Raw genomic sequence first — 18,116 nt, forward strand, 5'->3', positions numbered from 1 at the left:
CCATAGGCATTGCTGGCTATAGCTCGGGGGTCTCTTGAGCTCCCCTTGGGAAGTACTTCCTATCCCCACCCCCAAATACCCCAGAACACAAACAAGAGGAACCATTTCTGAATCACTGCTGTGAAAGCCACATCTCTTTTGCAGAGTGAGTTGTGATGGCCATAACTCAACACCTTAAGAGAAATAGGGACCAAAAACTTGATCAGAGTTAGACTAGATAATGTCTAAGGCCCGGCCCATTCTTGGGCAGAGTGATAGCACAGTGGGTAGGGCATTTGCCTTGCACTTGGCCGACCCAGTTTCGATTCCTCCATCCCTCTTGGAGAGCCTTGCAAGCTACTGAGAGTATCCCACCTCCACAACAGAGCCTGGCAAGCTACCAGTGGCATATTCGAAATGCCAAAAACAGTAACAAGTCTCACAATGGAGACGATACTGGTGCCCACTTGAGCAAATCGATGAACAATAGGATAACAGTGATATATAGATAGATAGATAGATAATTTTCATAAAAGTAGTTCCCAATAGTTCATTACAGATAATATTCAAACATCAATCCCACCACTGAGCCCCTTTCCACCACAATAAGAGGTAAAAGTGTGTGAGGGTTGTTGTATTTCATTCTGGAGGCATTTAAGCCCTTACATAAGAAACTCAAACAAATGTGTGATACTTTTGATAAGTAAATGAGATAGAGTATAAGAGGCCAGGTGGCTGTGAATGCGGCCCCGAGCTCGGGTAATTCTGTAGTGCTCTCTTCTGGGAGCTTCAGTTTATAGTCTCTGAGTCTTGGCATTGAGGAATCAGCCCATTCTTACGATGCTGTCATAACAAATACAACTTGGAATTCATGATGATCATCAATCATCATCATGATCAACCTGTCTGAGACTCAACTAACATTATTCGCCAAAACTTTTTACAACGGTGCTTCTACATCCCATCCCCATCACGCAGAAGACACCGGCCTTCTGACTCTTATATTTTCTATTCTTCCTTCAGTTTCCAGAGCCAACTTCCAACCATCCTTGAAGACCTTACCCCATCAAGTCTCTCTTGCTCCCAGCCCTTCCGGTAGTCCCTCAGTCTGTCTCTTGGGGCACTGCTGATTGTACTACCTTGTGTTCTGGCAATGTGGGGACATATTCAATAAGAGGGTTTTAAAAGGATAGACAGTGGGCCCCATTATTTTCTCAGAATGATCCAGAATCTGAGACATAGAGGTTGTTTGTGAACATTGATTGAACTGAACCCAGGAATTCTGAGGATTAATTTACATATGCTAACCTTTGGTTTTAGTATTTTTCTTATTTAGAGCGTGTTGGCAACCAGGATCAGAAGCTCTCAAACAACTTAAATGAAAAGAGAGCTTTATGAAAGTTTGCAAGGAACTGTCCTTGACCCACCAAAAGTAGAAAGTGAGAAATGGAAAATCACAAACAGACAGAAAACCTCCTCTTTTATTTTTCAAGTATATAAGAACTCTGGTTCCCCCCATACCCCACCACCACCACTTTTTTCTCTGATGGTCAGTTCCATTCTCTTCTTACCAAACTGAATGTTTCTGCAAAAATTCGAGATCTCTTGCCCAATTTCAGCTAGCCTGTGGCTGCTGCTTTGTTTATACAGTACTAGCACTGCCCTGGTGTAGCAAGACCTCCAGTTGAAGCAGACTCTAACTTGACTCTATGTCTCTTGGCTCAAATTCTCTCAAGAAAGCAGCTGAATGACTGGCCACTGACTCTCGTTGGACACCATGTGTCCATCCCTCAGCCAATCAGCTGGTAACAAGCAGTGGTAGTTTAATGCTGTATGACTTCTTAGTTCCCACCCATTCCTCAAAAAAAAAAATTAATAAAAGGAGGAGGAGAAGGTTGCTTATTTGCTTCCCAGTAACTGGCCTCTGCCCTAGAGATATGTAGAGGCCCAGAGGATGGTATTCTAAGAGAAACTTCTAGAGCTTTACAAATGCCTGAATCTACTTTTGTTTATTTATATTGTATTTTTTTGGGGGGGGTGTCACATACAGTGATGCTCAGGAGTTACTCCTGGCTCTACACTCAGGAATCACTCCTGGTGGTGCTCAAGGGACCATATGGGATGCCAGGGGTTGAATCCAGGTCAGCCGCATGCAGGGAAAATGCTCTACCCACTGTACTATCACTCCGGCCCCCATCCATATTGTCTTAAGCATCAAAAGGCCCCTCTAGCCTCAGAACAATCCATCCATTCCAATCCCCCCCACACACATACACACATAGCACCCCTTTACTCTGCCCTCCTCCCAGCGAATTTTCCAGGCCCCATTTAAAAGTCTCCTCTTGTCCAAAGCCTTCCCTGACTTTCCAGCCTTCCTCCTTCAGGCGCCAATAGCCGTATCCTGTATGAAGGTAGCACTCTCTCTCCAGAACCTGCTCCCATCTCCCGAGTAAGTCTGGGTGCTCTGGTGGCAAGAGCCAGAGCTCATTCATCTTCATGGTGTTTGACACCTACTAAGTGACAGAGAAGCAATGGAAGAGAGATACTTTTTCTTCCTACTTTCTATGGGTAAGAATATGCGCAAAACTCCTTTTCTGTGGAGCTCAGTGACGATCAGTTCTAAAACAGTTAGGAGCTGGAGAGAGAGAACAGAAGTTAAGCCTTGCATGTGACCAAACCCAGTTTTGGCCAACCTAACCAGGCCAATCCCTGGCACCACATACAGGTCTTCAAACATCACCGGGGGTCACTACTAAGAAGTCCCCTGAGCCCCAACCAGGTGTGGTCCTCCTCACAAAAAGACTAAAATTAAAATAATGAGAAATCAACATGAGGCAAAAAAAATATATATATATTCTTCACCCCCCCCCCCCCCCCCCCGCCCCATGCTCAAATCCAGTAAGAACAGCAATGGCAAACAGAACTGCTTGTAGCTTTTTTTGCTGCCACCACCTTGTTCTCAGGCCCGTTGACCTGGCCCGACAGAGATACCATGCTGTTTCTGCATGTTTCAGCTTCTGCAGTCTGGTTAAAAGTTGAGTGTTGAATGTGAACACAGGCACCAGTCGCAGCCTCTCTGTGTTCCTCCTCCATCCTTGTACCAGCACCTGCACTTTCACACCAGGGGCCTGCAAATTGTCAAGGGAAGGACAGAATTAGAGCTGTTTTCTCCGGCTTCCTGTAGACTGGGTCTTAGAACCCACCCAAAGGGCAGTGGGGTGTGAAGCTGCTTCCTTTCCCAAGGCCTCCGTTCATGCGTACATTCACTCACTCACACCCTCGCGCCCTCCTTCACAGCAGAACACCGGGTGACCCCGCTGGGAAATGCCGCCACCAGGCTCAGCAAACGTTCTCTCTCGGGGCTGGAGCTATAGCACAGCGGGTAGGGCGTTTGCCTTGCACGCGGGCGACCCGGGTTCGATTCCCAGCATCCCATATGGTCCCCCGAGCACCGCCAGGGGTGGTTCCTGAGTGCCTAGCCAGAAGTAACCTCTGTGCATTGCCGGGTGTGACCTAAAATGTATGCGAGACTCCGGGGTGCAGCGCCCTGCCAGAGTGGCCGCTCTTGAAGGAAAGAGCTAACTCACCAGATGCCCTGAAGAAGGGGCTTCGATGCGGCAGGGACCATTTGCTCCAAAGTGGAAGGAGAGCAAGACGGTAGAATGCACCAGGGGTGCCTGGGCAGAGACAAAACCAGAGCCTGGGAGACGGGGCCCCCACCGGGATGGGTTTTCGGGTTCATGGCTTTGGAATTGCTCCCATCCGTGTCAGAAACAGTCCATGAACCGCCAAGAACCTTCCATGCAGGGGGGACTCGGTGGAGGCCAGTGCGATTCACCGGGCCACTCGTCATTAAGTGACTCTCGCCCAGGGCTTGGGCCACCCTCAGTGCCTGGGTCGGGAACCCAGCAAGCAGACGTGTGGGGTTGCAGGGGGCAGCTTGCACCGCACCGCACCCCGCCTCCTGGGCCGGCGAAGGGCATGTGCGCTGGGGGCTCAAGACCCACCCGGAGGCCGGCGGCGGCGGCCCACGCGGCTTCCAAGCCCGGCGGGCCCGTCCCTTCCGTGGTTAATTTTCACTTTTCGCAAAGATGTGTTCGTTTAGCAGCGGCGCGCCTGATGGGGAACACATGCGCTCCCCCGGCGGCCGCTTTGATTCCAGCCCGGGCGAGACGGCGAGAGGGGAGCCGGCCCGCGCCAGCCGCCAGCCGCTCCGCTCGTCTTGGGGAGGCTCTAGGCCTGCGGGGCGCCCCCCTGCCACATGAAAGGCAGGGGCGTCCCCCTGCCCCAGGGGCCACGCTGGGGAGCAGCCGCCAGCGCTCCCCCCGCTGCTGCCAGACGCGCCTCAGCTTGGAGCGGGGAGCCTGGGAGCCGCACAAAGGAAATCGCAAGGGCGTGAGTCAGCCAGGGGCGCGGCCGGCCGCTGCCCGGGCGGCCCACAACAGGACCTTTGTGCGCGCCCAGGAGAGCCTGGACGGCTGGAGGGAGGCCGCGCTGCAGCGAGCTGAGGAATGCGCAGGAGAGGGCAGCGAGCGCCCCGGCCGGCCCTCGGCGCGACCCGCTTGGTCACTGGGCTGCAGTCCCGGGAGTGAGGGACTGGGCAGGGGTGGGAAAGTGCCCCCCATGCCGTCGGGCACAGGGCGAGTCCCCTGGGCCTGGGCTGGAATCGAAGACCTGTTCTGCAAGTCGGCCTGCTTGCCGGTGGGGTGGCCGGCAGACAGGGCCGTGTCCACGCAACCCTCTCTCCAGGCTACAGTCCCTAACCCAGCACTGATAAGGCACTGTCAGTTCCTGTGATGGATGGGTGGGTGTTGGGTCGGAAGGAAGGAAGGAAGGAAGGAAGGAAGGAAGGAAGGAAGGAAGGAAGGAAGGAAGGAAGGAAGGAAGGAAGGAAGGAAGGAAGGAAGGAAGGAAGGAAGGAGGGAGGGAGGGAGGGAGGGAGGGAGGGGGAAAGAAGGAAGAAAGGGAAGGAGGAGGTAAGGAAGGAGGGAAGGAAGAAAAGGAGGAAGAAAGGTAAAGGAAGGAAAGAAGGAAGGGAGGAGGGAAGGGAAGAAAGGAGGAAGAAAGGTGAAGAAAGGAAAGAAGGAAGGAAGGGAAGGAGGGAGGGAGAAAGAAAGTGGAAGGAAGGGAGGGAGGAAGGAAGGAAGGAAGGAAGGAAGGAAGGAAGGAAGGAGAGGACAGAAGAGGAAAGGAGGAAGAAAGGAAGAAAGAGGAAGGAAGGAAGGAAGGAAGGAAGGAAGGAAGGAAGGAGGAAGGAAGAGGGGGAGGGAGGAGGAAGGGCTGCTGTCACTGTCACTTTTTAACACCAATGCAGCAGGCACGGAGGCAGCCCAGCACGCGTATTCCCGGAGGAGGAAGCGCAGGTCTGTTTAGTGAGCGACCCAGCCCGGCCCCACACCGACTCGGAATGTGGGCGCCGTGCTCCAGGCCTGCTGCTCTCCACGTGTCCTGCTGCCGTGTGGTTCAGAGAAGAGCCAGGGGGCATGACTGATGTGTGGGCAGAGGTCACGGGAGTGAGAACCCACAGCAGGGCCAGATATCCATCAAGGCGAGGGGCAGGGACCAGGGAGGGAGGAACCCAGAGCGGTAAGGTGGCAGGTCCCGGGCCTCACGGGGACCCTAATGCGTTGGCCTAGCCAGGTCAGAGGGTTTACAGAAGATGGGCGAAGGTCGGCACGGCTGTGCAATGGGGTTTGCTGGGGGCGGCACTAATGCTTGACTAGAGCCTGGAGGGGGAATGAGCGTCCCACGGGACATGGTGGCCTCCAGTGCCAGCTGGGTCAGAGATTCCCAATGGGGCCACCGTGTGACAGAATCAGGCTCACAGTCAGGTAGGCCCAGAAACTCAGTGTGGCCATCTGGGAAGTTAGCCCCCTGACAGGTTCCAAGAATACAGCTGGACCGAGCTATCCTCTCTGGTAGAAAGTGCTTGGACACTACCTGGGGGCGTAGACAACCCGAGCCAGACTTCTGATCTCCTCTGAGCCTCGTTGCCATTGCTGGAGCCCCCCACAACTGTGCCCCACCCCCAAGCTGGGCCCCAGGGCCTGTGCACAGAGATGGCCTTTCCCTGTGGCCCTTTCTCCAGGGCATGTCGCACATCCTGGGCACCTCCCTTACAGCAATCTGCTCACACTGCAAACAGAAACAGCAGAGTAGCAAATGCTTTAATGAGCTGATAGAGCCACACTCTGGAGGCCACGCCCTGGCCACCCCGAGGAGTGGGACCATCCCCAAAGGGCTTGGCAGCTGCTGGTAAAAGGCAGATGAGAACCAGAGATGGCCGAGACCATTCCCGACGTTGGACGTTTCCCAGCCCCATCCCAGCAGCTGGGTATAAAGGATGAGAGCACTGGACTTCCACACCCCCCCCCTCCACATCACTGCCCAAAATATCAAGTTGAAAGATGGAAGGTCAAGTTCAGTCATGATGTACTGAATCAGATGGCTGAAACCTGACGGTCCCAAGATTCTCTCTATTGTGGGGGTAGGGCATTTGCCTTGCATGCAGCCAACCCGGGTTTGAATCCAGCATTCCATATGGTCCCTTGAGCACCGCCAGGAGTAATTCCTGAGTGCATGAGCCAGGAGTAACCCCATGTGTATTGCTAGATGTGACCCAAAAAGCAAAAAAAAAAAATTTAAAAATTTAAAAATTAAGATTCTCTCTATTGTGTAGGTCTCCCCAGGAAGACACTCACTGCAGCAGCAATGACAATAAAGGCTGTGATGGCTGAGCTTGCTCTGTGTCATGGATATGTGGAACTGATGGGGTGTGTGCGTGAGAGAGAGAGAGAGAGAGAGAGAGAGAGAGAGAGTCTCCAGCAGCAACAGAACCCCCATTTTCATTTATAGCTGAGGGTTGGCAAGCAGAGAGGTAAGGAAACTTTCCCAAGCCAGGGTTGCTCAGCAACCAAGAGCAGCATTTGGATTTCCAACCAAATTGCCTCATGCCAGGCTCCCAGGGCCAGAGGGGTAGCACAGGGTGAAGGTGCTTGCCTTGCACGCTAGTGACCCAGGTTCAATCCCCGGCACCGCCTCCGGTGTTCTACTGGGAGAATTTCCAAGCACAGAGCAACCTCACCATGTGTGACCTCAACACCCTACCCCCAAAAGAAGTCAAATCCTTAGGCACCCCACTGTGTTGGAGCGAAGAACAATCCTGCAAGAACTCCAGTGACAGAAGAGGGTGATTCTGCAAAGGCTCACCCTGGTGACTCCCTGGGGTCCTGTCTGGGGGTCGCGCAAAGGGAGGACTAATCTGCAGGCAGAAGCAGCAGCAGCAGCAGCAGCAGCAGCAGCTTGATTGGGATCAGCGTGGGGCATTTGGTTGCTTTCTGCTTCCTGGAGAGGAACTGGTCCAGGCTGTCTGACTCCTCATGACTCAGCCCATGGGGGACTCAGCCAAACCCCATGACCGGTTCACCTGTGGGATACCTGGCCCGGGGAGGCTGTGGTTAGAAGCCGGTGCCACAACCTAATGTGGCTGAGTGTCTGGGGCAGGGACACCCCATGTAGTGTTTTCTGGCCCCAAAACTGTGGACCTGTGACTCACCCTCTTCGAATTCCACCTTTGACACCTGAAAACAGGGCTGATAACGCCCATCTTGAGTGGTGACAGAGGCTCCATCAAAAAAGTGAGAGATGCGTGTCCGATGCCCCACACTGGGGGGTGGACACAGACCTTGGCCTCCTGCCTGGGCGCAAGGTCTCATTGTAAAGAACCATCACGCGGAAAACAAATTGTATCTCCGGGGGCTCTCAGGAAGTCTGGAGAAACAGGCCAAGCCCAGCCCGGTGAGGTGTCCCGGCTTCCCTCCCACTCACCGGCCCAGAGCGAGGTCAGCCACACGCCGGTCATGCAGCGAGCACATTCCAGGCGCCTGGACCCAGCAGTGGAGAACACAGCCGTGGTTCTTTCCTTCCTGGAGCCTGAAGTCCAGTGGGACAATGGACAAAGCCAAGAAACAAGCCGAACCCGGACGGCTTCTGGTAATTGCCGAGAAGGAAAGAGCCAGTGTGATGTCATCGAAAAGGCCTCTGGGGGAGAGGGGGTGACCAGCGAAAGCCTTTCTGGGGTGACGGCATTGACCCCGAAGCCGGAAGGACGAGAAAAGAACCAGCCTTGCCGAGAGCCGGGAACAGTGGGTTCCTGGCACGAGGTACAGCTTTCCCCTCCCTGGGAGGGAAGGAATTTGTTGTTTCTCATTGATCGGAATCAGCCTGGGCCAGATGGAGGGGCAGGGGCAGATGGCCCTGGGATCAGACCCTGAGGTCCCCCCACAGGCTGTGTGCCAGTGGGAGGAAGATTCAGGACCCCTCGCCACTTACCCACTCTCGTAAGGCCCTCAACTGTCCCCATCCACTGTCTTTGGAGCCTCATTGGCAGTGCGATGAGACACTCAACATCTCACTTCCAGCTCTGCTTGCCGAGTCCTTCGCACTCCTCTGCACTTCCATTTTCCTGCTCCTCGCCCCCATCACTAGTCTGTCCTCCCTGGCACATCTGGGGACCCGGTGCACAACCCTAAGACACAGCACTGCCCCGTCTGCGGGGTCTTCGCCATCAGTCCTCTTCACCCCCCAGTTTGGAAGGCTCAGTAAAAGACACTGATGCATTTCAGATGAAGAATGTGGAAAGCACCCCAGGCATCTCGCTGGGATGAAATCAAAGGAAACCTTTGCCGTGTGGCTAGCCAGCTCAGGAGTCTGTGGAACTCAGCCTGTTCCTGAGGTATGCTAGAGAGGGGATTAATGAACCCCCTTCAGCCTCATGCTCTGGTGTGGTCTGGACAAGCTGTAGGGACCACAACTGCAGGATGAGACTGCGCCATAAACTTGGCACCACCGGGCACCTATTACATGCCAGGCTGCAGCAGATGTTCTGTTGGATTTGGATATAAACCCAATGTTCCGTGTGTCTCAGCCAGCCCATGGCAGGGATGACACAGCTCAAGGCTGCTGTGAACCTACTAACAGCACAGTGGTGGCGGGGGTGGGGGGGGAGAGGGGGAGGAAGGTGGTTGGTGGCATTGATGCTAGGCAGGGGTGATCCCAGAGCCCCCCGGAATGCCAGGTCAAAGGCTGAAGGGAAGGAAACTAATATATAGCTTTCACATTGAATTTTTTCTTTTTTAAATAAAAAAAAACTGTTGATAGTTCTGTTTTGAAAGGACTGTCTGGGGAAAAGTAAGGAAAACAACAGAGAAAAAGGCCTAGCAGGGGGCTGGAGCAATAGCACAGCGGGTAGGGCGGGGTAGGGCATTTGCCTTGCACGCGGCCAACCCGGGTTCGATTCCCAGCATCCCATATGGTCCCCTGAGCACCACCAGGGGTAATTCCTGAGCGCAGAGCCAGGAGGAATCTGTGTGCATTGCCGGGTGTGACCCAAAAAGAAAAAAAAAAAGAAAAAGGCCTAGCATAATAAATATACAGGCAGGGTGACCAGGTGACGGCCAGGCCTGAAGTAGCTCATGTCGTCCATGTGTGTTGGGATCTCAGCAACCAGCCTGAGACTTTGACCAAATCCCCTGCCCCTGAAAGCAAGAGCCGGCCCTGTTTACGGGGACCCAGGGGCTTGCTCCAGCACTCCACACACGTAGGCACTCTGGTTGAGGACGAGGATGAGGATGAGAGACATAACACTTACCATTTGCTTGAGCTGACACACCCGGCTTGAGACTGGGAGATGTAAATCATTAACTAACATCTGTACCAAACCTGACGAGGTCAATGTGATACATGTGGATCGCCTCCTGAAATGTAGGTATAAAAAGCCCTGTGTGAGAGCTACTGAATGGATTGTTGATTGACCACCAGCTTTCCCCTCTCCTCGTGGTTCTCTGAGGCCGCTGGAGTCCATGGTGCGTGGAGGGCCAGTGCAGAGGGTTCTCTCCTGCCCACTCCCTCTCCCATCGGGAGTAAATCCGGCGACCGGGGATCATACCTCAGTGTGCTGGGGTCGAGTGGCCAGGGCCCTGACACATGTGTGGACCAGCCCTGAACTGGTGTGTGTGAGGGGAATGGGGGAGGGTCCTGGAGCAGGAGGGGAAAGAGGAAGACCTGTGCCATGGAAATGTCTGTCAAAGTTTACCCAAGATGCCAGAAACCATGGGCAATGGTCCTAATGAACGGAATAGGACTAGACTTGGAACTGAGTTCCAACCCAAACTCTGCCGCAGACTAACTGTAACTTAGAAGAAGACACTTCATACTCTGAATCTGGTTTCTCAGTCTGAGCAATATTGGTTACAAACTCCAAATCTCGGGTTGATTTTTTAAAAAGAAGATGCATAAAGGTACCTGCTATGAAATCTGGATCTTTGTGACCTTTCTGTGTCCAGGTGGGCAGTTGGATCCCAACTCCTTCCTTCTGCTTGTACCCATCTAAAGTATCATGAGCAAAGGCGGGACTAGAGCTCTGGGGATTCCTCAAGGCCCCTGCCGGCTCTAAACCTCTAGGTTTCTGTGACAAGTTGGTCTTTGTCATGTTCATCTGAGTCAGGTCTGCGGAAAATGCCAACGAAGCTCTTCGAAAGACTACCTTAGTCAGGTCCATCAATATGAGACACATGCCCCAGGTTTACGCTTATTGACATGGACTGTGAAAGGCTGTGAGATCTATTCTGGCCTGACTTCCAAGTAAAACTATGTTTATTGTTTAAAGGCAGATGGTGTTGATGAGGCAAACGTGTCTGTGGTTGTGAAGTCCGGCTACATATAGTGTCACTCCCGTCTTTCCACTACTTCCAACTCAAAACTCCCATCCCTGAATCTTATCACAAGATACTTTTCTCTGGAGGGAATAAAGAGAAAGTGCAGGTGGAGGAAACAAGAGATCAGACTTCTTTTCCTGTGAAAACCTCTCACAGCCCTCAGAGGGAACTCGGACTCAGGTAATAGTGACGCAAGTCCATGTTTTCTGGGTTGATCTAGCACCTTCTGGATGATGAAAATTTGATCTCCACGTGAGCAAATGTGTGTATTCCTCAGGAACCAGGGGCAGGATGAGTTAATTAGGAATTTCTTTGAGGGCCAGGGAGGTTGCTAAGTGGTTAGAGCAATTGTCTTATACATGGCAATAGCAGAGCCACCAGGGCAGAGAGGGACAGGGCTGAGGGGCCAGAGCAGTGACACCAGAGGCCCAGTCCTGGCTGGACCAACAGAGATGAATGTGAAGAGGAAAATTGGCCCCTTCCTCATGCTCCGGAGGCAGCATGTCTCAGCCAGTGAGTGTGGGACCACTCTCCTAGCCAGCACTAAACTTGCAACTTGGAGTGAGAGCAAATCTTAGCTGATACTCATAAGATTTTGAAGACACAAATTTTTCAGAATCAAGGAGAGAATGAATGGAAAAGAGAGAGGATGGAAGGAAGGAAGGAAGGAAGGAAGGAAGGAAGGAAGGAAGGGAGGGAGGGAGGGGGGGGAGAGAGTGGAGGAGGGAGGGAGGGAGGAGGGAAAGAAGGGAGGGAGGAAGAAAGGAAAGGAGGAAGAAAGGAAGGAGGGAAGGAGGGAGGGAGGGAAGGAAGAAGGAAGGAAGGAAGGAAGGAAGGAAGGAAGGAAGGAAGGAAGGAAGGAAGGGAGGAAGGAAGGAAGGAAGCATGGAAAGAGAGAAGGAGGGAAGGAGGGAAGAAGGGAAGGAAAGAGGGAAGAAGGGAAGGAGGGAAGGAAGGAAGGAGGGAGGGAGGGAAGGAAGGAAGGAAGGAGGGAAGGAAGGAAGGAGGGAGGGGGGAAGGAGGGAAGGAAGAAAGGAAGGAAAGAAGGAAGGAAGAAGGAAGAAGGGAAAGAGGGAGGAAATTTTCTGGAATCTCAGGCAAATGAGAATCTTTATTATTATTATTTTTTAATAGAGAAAACTGGACACAGGGCTGGAGAGCTGACTCAGATCCCTGGGGTAAATGCTTTGCATGTGGAGCCCTGGATCTGATCCCTAGAACCTCCGGACCCCCTGGCACCATCTGCTCCTCCAGCACCGGGTGTGCCCACCCCTTAGAAAAAATACATTTCTTGTGTATTCTTCTATGTGTGAATATGCCTTTCCTCTTAAAATCATAACTTAAAACAAAAACAAACGATAGACTTTCCTTTTTGTCATTTCTTTTGTGCTTGGAAGATGATAAGAATATATATAAATGTACCTTCATTGAAACAAAATTGCTCCAGGACTTGCTGGGGTGGCCCAGGTACTCCAGACCCCTCAGCCCTCACCTTGAACCCCTAGCCCAGCTCCCTGATTGTCTCTGGCAGGGGCTCTTGGAACCCCTGAGAACCACTTAGGAGTCCATGAATTAAAAAATCGCTTCCGAGTTTTCTGCCCACAGTCTGCGAAACTAATCCCTTTTTGGGGGGCAGGATGTTTTCCCCTCTGCCCTTTCAACCCACTGAATCCTCTCACATACCTTCCTGTGGACAGTTGTAATATATTTCAAGGCTGTGTCCTGGGTGTGCAATGGTCACAAACCCTGTCGAGGAGACTGGGAGTGACTGTCCAGGGGCTCCTGAAAGGACTTGCAGATCCGCACACGAGCGTCCCATGCCAGTAACACCCCCCCCCCCCCCCCCCCCCCCGCCACACACACACCTGTGAATCCAGCCAAGAAAACATGACCTTGTGACCCTTTGATTCACACCTATTTCGTTCTAAGTGACAGGCGACTTTTCAGACATTTCACAGCGGCCACTCCTCTAAGCTGGTGTTCCCTCTCCGCCCTGATCCTGAGCCGAGCCAGCTGCTGGGTCCGGCCCTGAGCCTCAGAATGGATCAGGACTGAGTCCTCTCGGAGTCGGCCCGAAATGGGCGCGGGCCTTTGCCCAGAGGAGATAGAGGCATGGCTCTTGCCTGCTGCACTGAGGGTCAGGATGGGGGTCCCCCAAGAACCCAGGTGGAAACAAGTGTTGGGGAGTTACAAGAGGGGCCAGAGAGTGGCCAAAATAGGGGCCAGTCATTGGACTGGGAGCCCCGCAGGGAGGACGCTGGCTAGAAGTCTGGGAGCCATGTGCTCACAAAAGGCCAGTCTCCCTGACTGCCCCCCACCCCCAGTGCCAGGGATGATCCTGAGGGCCGAGAGAAGCAGAGGCTTCATCTGTTGTCAGCCTCCCCATGTGGACTCTCGGGCCTTGGGGGAGCAGAGTCGGGGTACATCCCCATCACGGACCCACCCACCCCTCATACCATTTTTCTCTCTCTACTCCAGTTCTTCTGCAATGACGGAATGTTCTGGAACTGTGCCACCCCACAGGGTGACTGTTTAGACGTCTGTTACTATGGAGCATGTGCAGTCAGGTGGGTGCTGAGCTGGGTCCCACATTTTTGTTCATTCCTTTGCAGACTTAAGATTCGACGTGGCCCCTGGCTGCAGGACTGCACCGGGTGCCAGAGGGGGGTGTGGGTCTCCATCGTTCTGTCATGCTATGTAGTAGGGGTCCCAGAGACGGCAGCTGCTGCCTGAAAAACAAATATCCCCAAACGAATACATTCCAAGCACGGTGGTATGTGGCCCCTGACCCCCACAGCACTGCAGCGGCAATCAAAACCCAGCAAATGGCTATCATTGCAGCTTCTGACTGCCCATGGGTCTGTGAGTCCAATGATGGGGTGCAATGGGAGAGGGGCGTACAGGGGGGTAGATTTGAAAGTGTTCTTGCCTGGGGATTTCCTCAGAAGCCGATTTCTCCCTGGGAGGCCCGCAGTGCCCAGTTCATAGCTGGCTCCTTTCTTCAAAAGCCCACAGAAGGCCAAAGCTACACTTGCCTTGCACATGGCCGACCCAGCTTTCATCCCTCGTACTCCCTATGGTCAGCATACCAGACGTGATCCCTGAGCACAGAGTCAGGAGTACACTCTGAGCACCACCAAATATGAACCTGAAAACAAACAAGCAAAATAATGCCCACTGCGTCCTGAGAAGACACAGAAAGTGATCAAGGACGTGGGGCTAATCCCCCTGACCTGACCAGGACAGCCCAGACGAGAAAGTCATTTCTACCAGAGTCACAGTCCTCTGGGAGTAGCCCTGGAACTTGCTGGAAATGCATGTCCTTGGCCAGCCCAGGGTGTCCAGTTAGAAGTTCTAGGGTGGAGCCCGGAAATCTGTCCTGACAAGCCTGCATGCTCTGAAGTCAGTGCAAGGGTGGGGCCTGCAGGTGTCAGTGGGTGGGTGGGGGCAGACCTAGACTGACTCCACATCTGGGTGTCAGAAACTTGTCCTGGGCATGCCGGCTCCAGGTCCCACCCACCTCCTACTCTCCCTATCAAAGCCAGACCCCCTGATGGCAGCTGGTGGGCTAGAAACCATCCTTGGACAGATGCTATATTGATTCCAGTAAGTAGTAAAGTATTCTTTATTTATTTATTCCCATTGGGCTGGAGCGATAGCACAGCGGGTAGGGCATTTGTCTTGCATGCAGTCGACTCGGCCGACCTGGGTTCAATTCCTCCACCCCCCTTGGAGAGCCCGGCAAGCTACCAAGAGTATCTCGCCCACACAGCAAAGCCTGGAAAGCTATCCGTGATGTATTCGATATGCGAAACATAGTAACAACGAGTCTCACAATGGAGACGTTACTGGGCGCGCTCAGGCAGATTGATGAACAACGGGAGGACAGTGCTACAGTGCTACATTGGGACCAGAGAGATATACAGCTGGCAAGGCACTTGCCTAGCAGCAACTGTTGTGGGTTCGATCCCAGCACCAAACAGGGTTCTCTGAGCCCCACCAGGAGGGATCCCTGAGCACAGGGCCAGGAGGTAACTCCAAGCACAGCTGAGTGTGGTACCCGAACCCAAACCAAGTCAACAAGCAAATAAATAAATCCAGATAATGGTGCTTTGTGTTTTATAGCGAATTCTTGAGCATCAGGGACGTGTGATTCAGGGGTGAGCATCTGCTTTACATATGGAAGTCCTGAGTTCAATCCAGCATGGACCCCTAGCATTAGCGTGTGTGATCCCTAACACCCTCCATGCACCTTGACACTACCATGGTAATAGTAAAAAGGGTTTGAAGTTCAGCTTGATTTGGGGTTCTAAATTTAGAGGTTTTCTTTGCAATTATTTTCAAGAGGGCAAAACTTAATTGATGAGTTTCTCTTCCCTTTGACTCCTTTAGAAGAAGTACACAGAGGGTGTAGAGAAATAGTATGGGGGAAAAGGATAAAGTGCTTGCCTTGCAAGCAAGCTGCTGACCCTGGTTCCATCCCTAGCACAGTATATGGTCTCCTGAGTACCTCCAGGAGCAATTCCTGGGCACAGAGCCAGGAGTGAGCCCTCACCAGGTATGGGACCCAAACCAAACCAAATCAACAACAACAACAGAAGTAATGGCTTTTAGCCCAACATTTCTCTTCAAAGCTGCACAGCTTAAGTCTTACATGCTTAAAAATTCTCCCTTGACTATTTATTTTCTCTGTCAACCTGCTCTTCCCACCCAAGACTTCTGATTTTGAACAATAAAGTAAGTAATCCATTTGTGAATATAGTAACAAGTTGAGGATGGGGGCCCGAGTGAAAGTATGGTGGGTAGGGCTTTTTGCCTTGCTCGCGGCCAACCCAGGTTCGTCCTCAGCATCCCATCTGGTCCCTCGAGCATCACCAGGAGTAATTCCTAAGAACCAGGGGTAACCCCTGAGCATCACCAATGTGACCCAAAAAGTCACAAAAAATTCAAATTTCTTGTTAGTTTTTTGGATTAGGGACTACACCTGGTGGGTCTCAGAGGCCATTCCTAGCTCTGTGCTCTGGGAATTGAACTGAGGTAAGCCACATGCAAAGGAGGTGCTTTATCCCAGTACTATCTCTCCTCAAAGATGACAGGAGCCTCCCACCCTCCAGATGGGCTTCCCAGTTTGGTCACTACCCTGTAATGTCTTGGTTCAATGAGAAAGTCATCTGCTCTGGGGAAGGTAGCGAAGATTCAATCCTAGTTCTCCTCTCACTGGCCAGCTGAGAAACTCTGCGTCTCTGTTTCTTTCTGTCCTTGGCTGGAATAAGGAACTAAGTACAGCAAAGGCTGTAATGTTAGGGGTTAAATGCAGTCAGGTCGTGGAGCCAGCAAATCACCTGCGTCCCTACTTCCTGCTGACAGAGGAATTGAGGTGCTCCAGTTGGAAGCAGATTCATCAGAACCCCATACAGCCACAAAGCTTGAGTCAATGAATGACCGTTTCCCCGCCAATCCCCACCTCCCACCCACCCCGGTCTCAGGTTCCTCCTTCTGCGAGTGGAACTGAATCATCTCAGAGGGCCCGGGCGAGGATGACGCATCCGGAGACAGGGAGTTCCCCGAAGTGTGCCTGACATATGGTAAGCACTCAGCCCAGGTTAACCAATGTCCCTGAGGCCATTGCTGCTCTCAGTTCTCCAGTCTCTGAGCGAGGGAGAGTCCCAGAGGACGGGGCTGCAAATAAGCCAGACTAATTTAGAGCCCTGAGTCTCCGGACTGTCCCTGATGAGCTTTCAGCCACCCCAGCTCCCTCATCTCTTACTGCAAATGTCTATAAAAGAATGGATGCAGTGTGGACTCTGGTTTTAGCTGGTTTCTTTTGCCCAGTTTAATTATTTTGAGAGTCCTCCAGGGTGAGACGTTCTTCCACAGATTCAGCCTTTTTCTTTCCATGTTGTATTCAATGGCATCACTGTGGCCCCATAGTTTATCTGATCATCCTGGACCTTTGATGAACATGTGAATTGGCTTCCGGCTCATGTCTAGTATAAATGAAACTTCCATAAACATTCTTACGCAGTGTTCTTTCTGAATGTAGATCTTTTTTGGCTTGTCCCTTTTAGTTTTGGGGTCCCATCCAGCAGTGCTCAGGAAACCGAATGAAGTTGCTAGGATCCAACTGGAATTGGCCACATGCAAGACAAGTACCTAAACCTGGCACTATCTCTCCAGCTGTGTGTCTAAAAAGTTTTTAAAAATAAACTGACAAGCTATTTTCCAGAATAATTGCTTCTTGCGGCTGAGCCTCCCCTCCAGTCCCTTCCCCCTCCCCATTAATATATGATCCCCGTTTCTTGTGACAATCCAGTCACTTAGTCTGGTGAGTTTGGAATATGACTTGGGATAGGAATTGATCCTTGCAAAATACAGAGGTTTTCTTCTGTTGTGGTTTCAATTCATGTAAATTCTATCATGTGAAAGAGTACATTCTATTTCTTTTCTTTCCCTGAAAATCACTACGTTCCATTCACGTTGGTGGCTTAGCTCTGCTTAACCCTGCATGATCACTGCACACAACCCCATGGCCTACAGTTGCCTTGTCTCCTGTATCCATCACCTTGGAGGTGGTATCTGACATCACGGAGCACCACCTGCCCTGCCAACAACACACCCCTGAGTGTTTCTGCAGCGTCACTCTGCGGGAAGCATTGATTTTCTTCAGCACAGGTTTCCTTCAGCGCTTGGGAATCAGCTTTTGGGAGGCCAGTTTCCTCACCTCATCCTCAGTATAAGTCACCTGATAATCTGTTTTTGCTGCTGTTGCAAATCTAGTCGGTCCAAATACAATGTAAGTTTTCTTTGATTATTAGTGAATTGTGCATTGTTCTGTGCACTCATTAATCTTAAATCTGGCCCCTGTGTATCTTGTCTATGAATTTCCCCCATTTTCCACATTGAAGTTTCTGTCTTTTTTGGTTACTCTGCAGAGCACTGTAGCACTGTAGTACTGTCCTCCCATTGTTCATCAATTTTCTTGAGCGGGCCCAGCAATGTCTCCATTGTGAGACTTATTGTTACTGTTTTTGGCATATCGAATACACCACAGGGAGCTTGCCAGGCTCTGCCGGGTGGGCGGGATACTCTCGGTAGCTTGCCGGGCTCTCTGAGAGGGACAGAAGGATCAAACCCGGGTCGGCCACATGCAAGGCAAATGCCCTGCCCACTGTTCTACTATTGTTCCATCCAGTCTGCAGAGCAAGCTTGTTTATTCCAGCCACTGTATTTTTAAAAATTAATTAATTAATTTATTTATTTCAAATACCCATCCCTCCACCAGTGCCCATTTCCCACCATCACGGATCCCAGTATCCCTCCCTCCCCCCATACCCCCATTCCACCCTGACTCTGTGGCAGGGCATTCCCCTCTGTTCTCCCTCTCCTTTTTAGTGTTGTTCCAGCCACTGTCTTAAGACCTTG

The sequence above is a fragment of the Sorex fumeus genome, unplaced genomic scaffold (assembly GCF_029834395.1).
Source record: "Sorex fumeus unplaced genomic scaffold, SorFum_2.1 ptg000044l, whole genome shotgun sequence".
Classification (NCBI taxonomy): Eukaryota; Metazoa; Chordata; class Mammalia; order Eulipotyphla; family Soricidae; genus Sorex; species Sorex fumeus.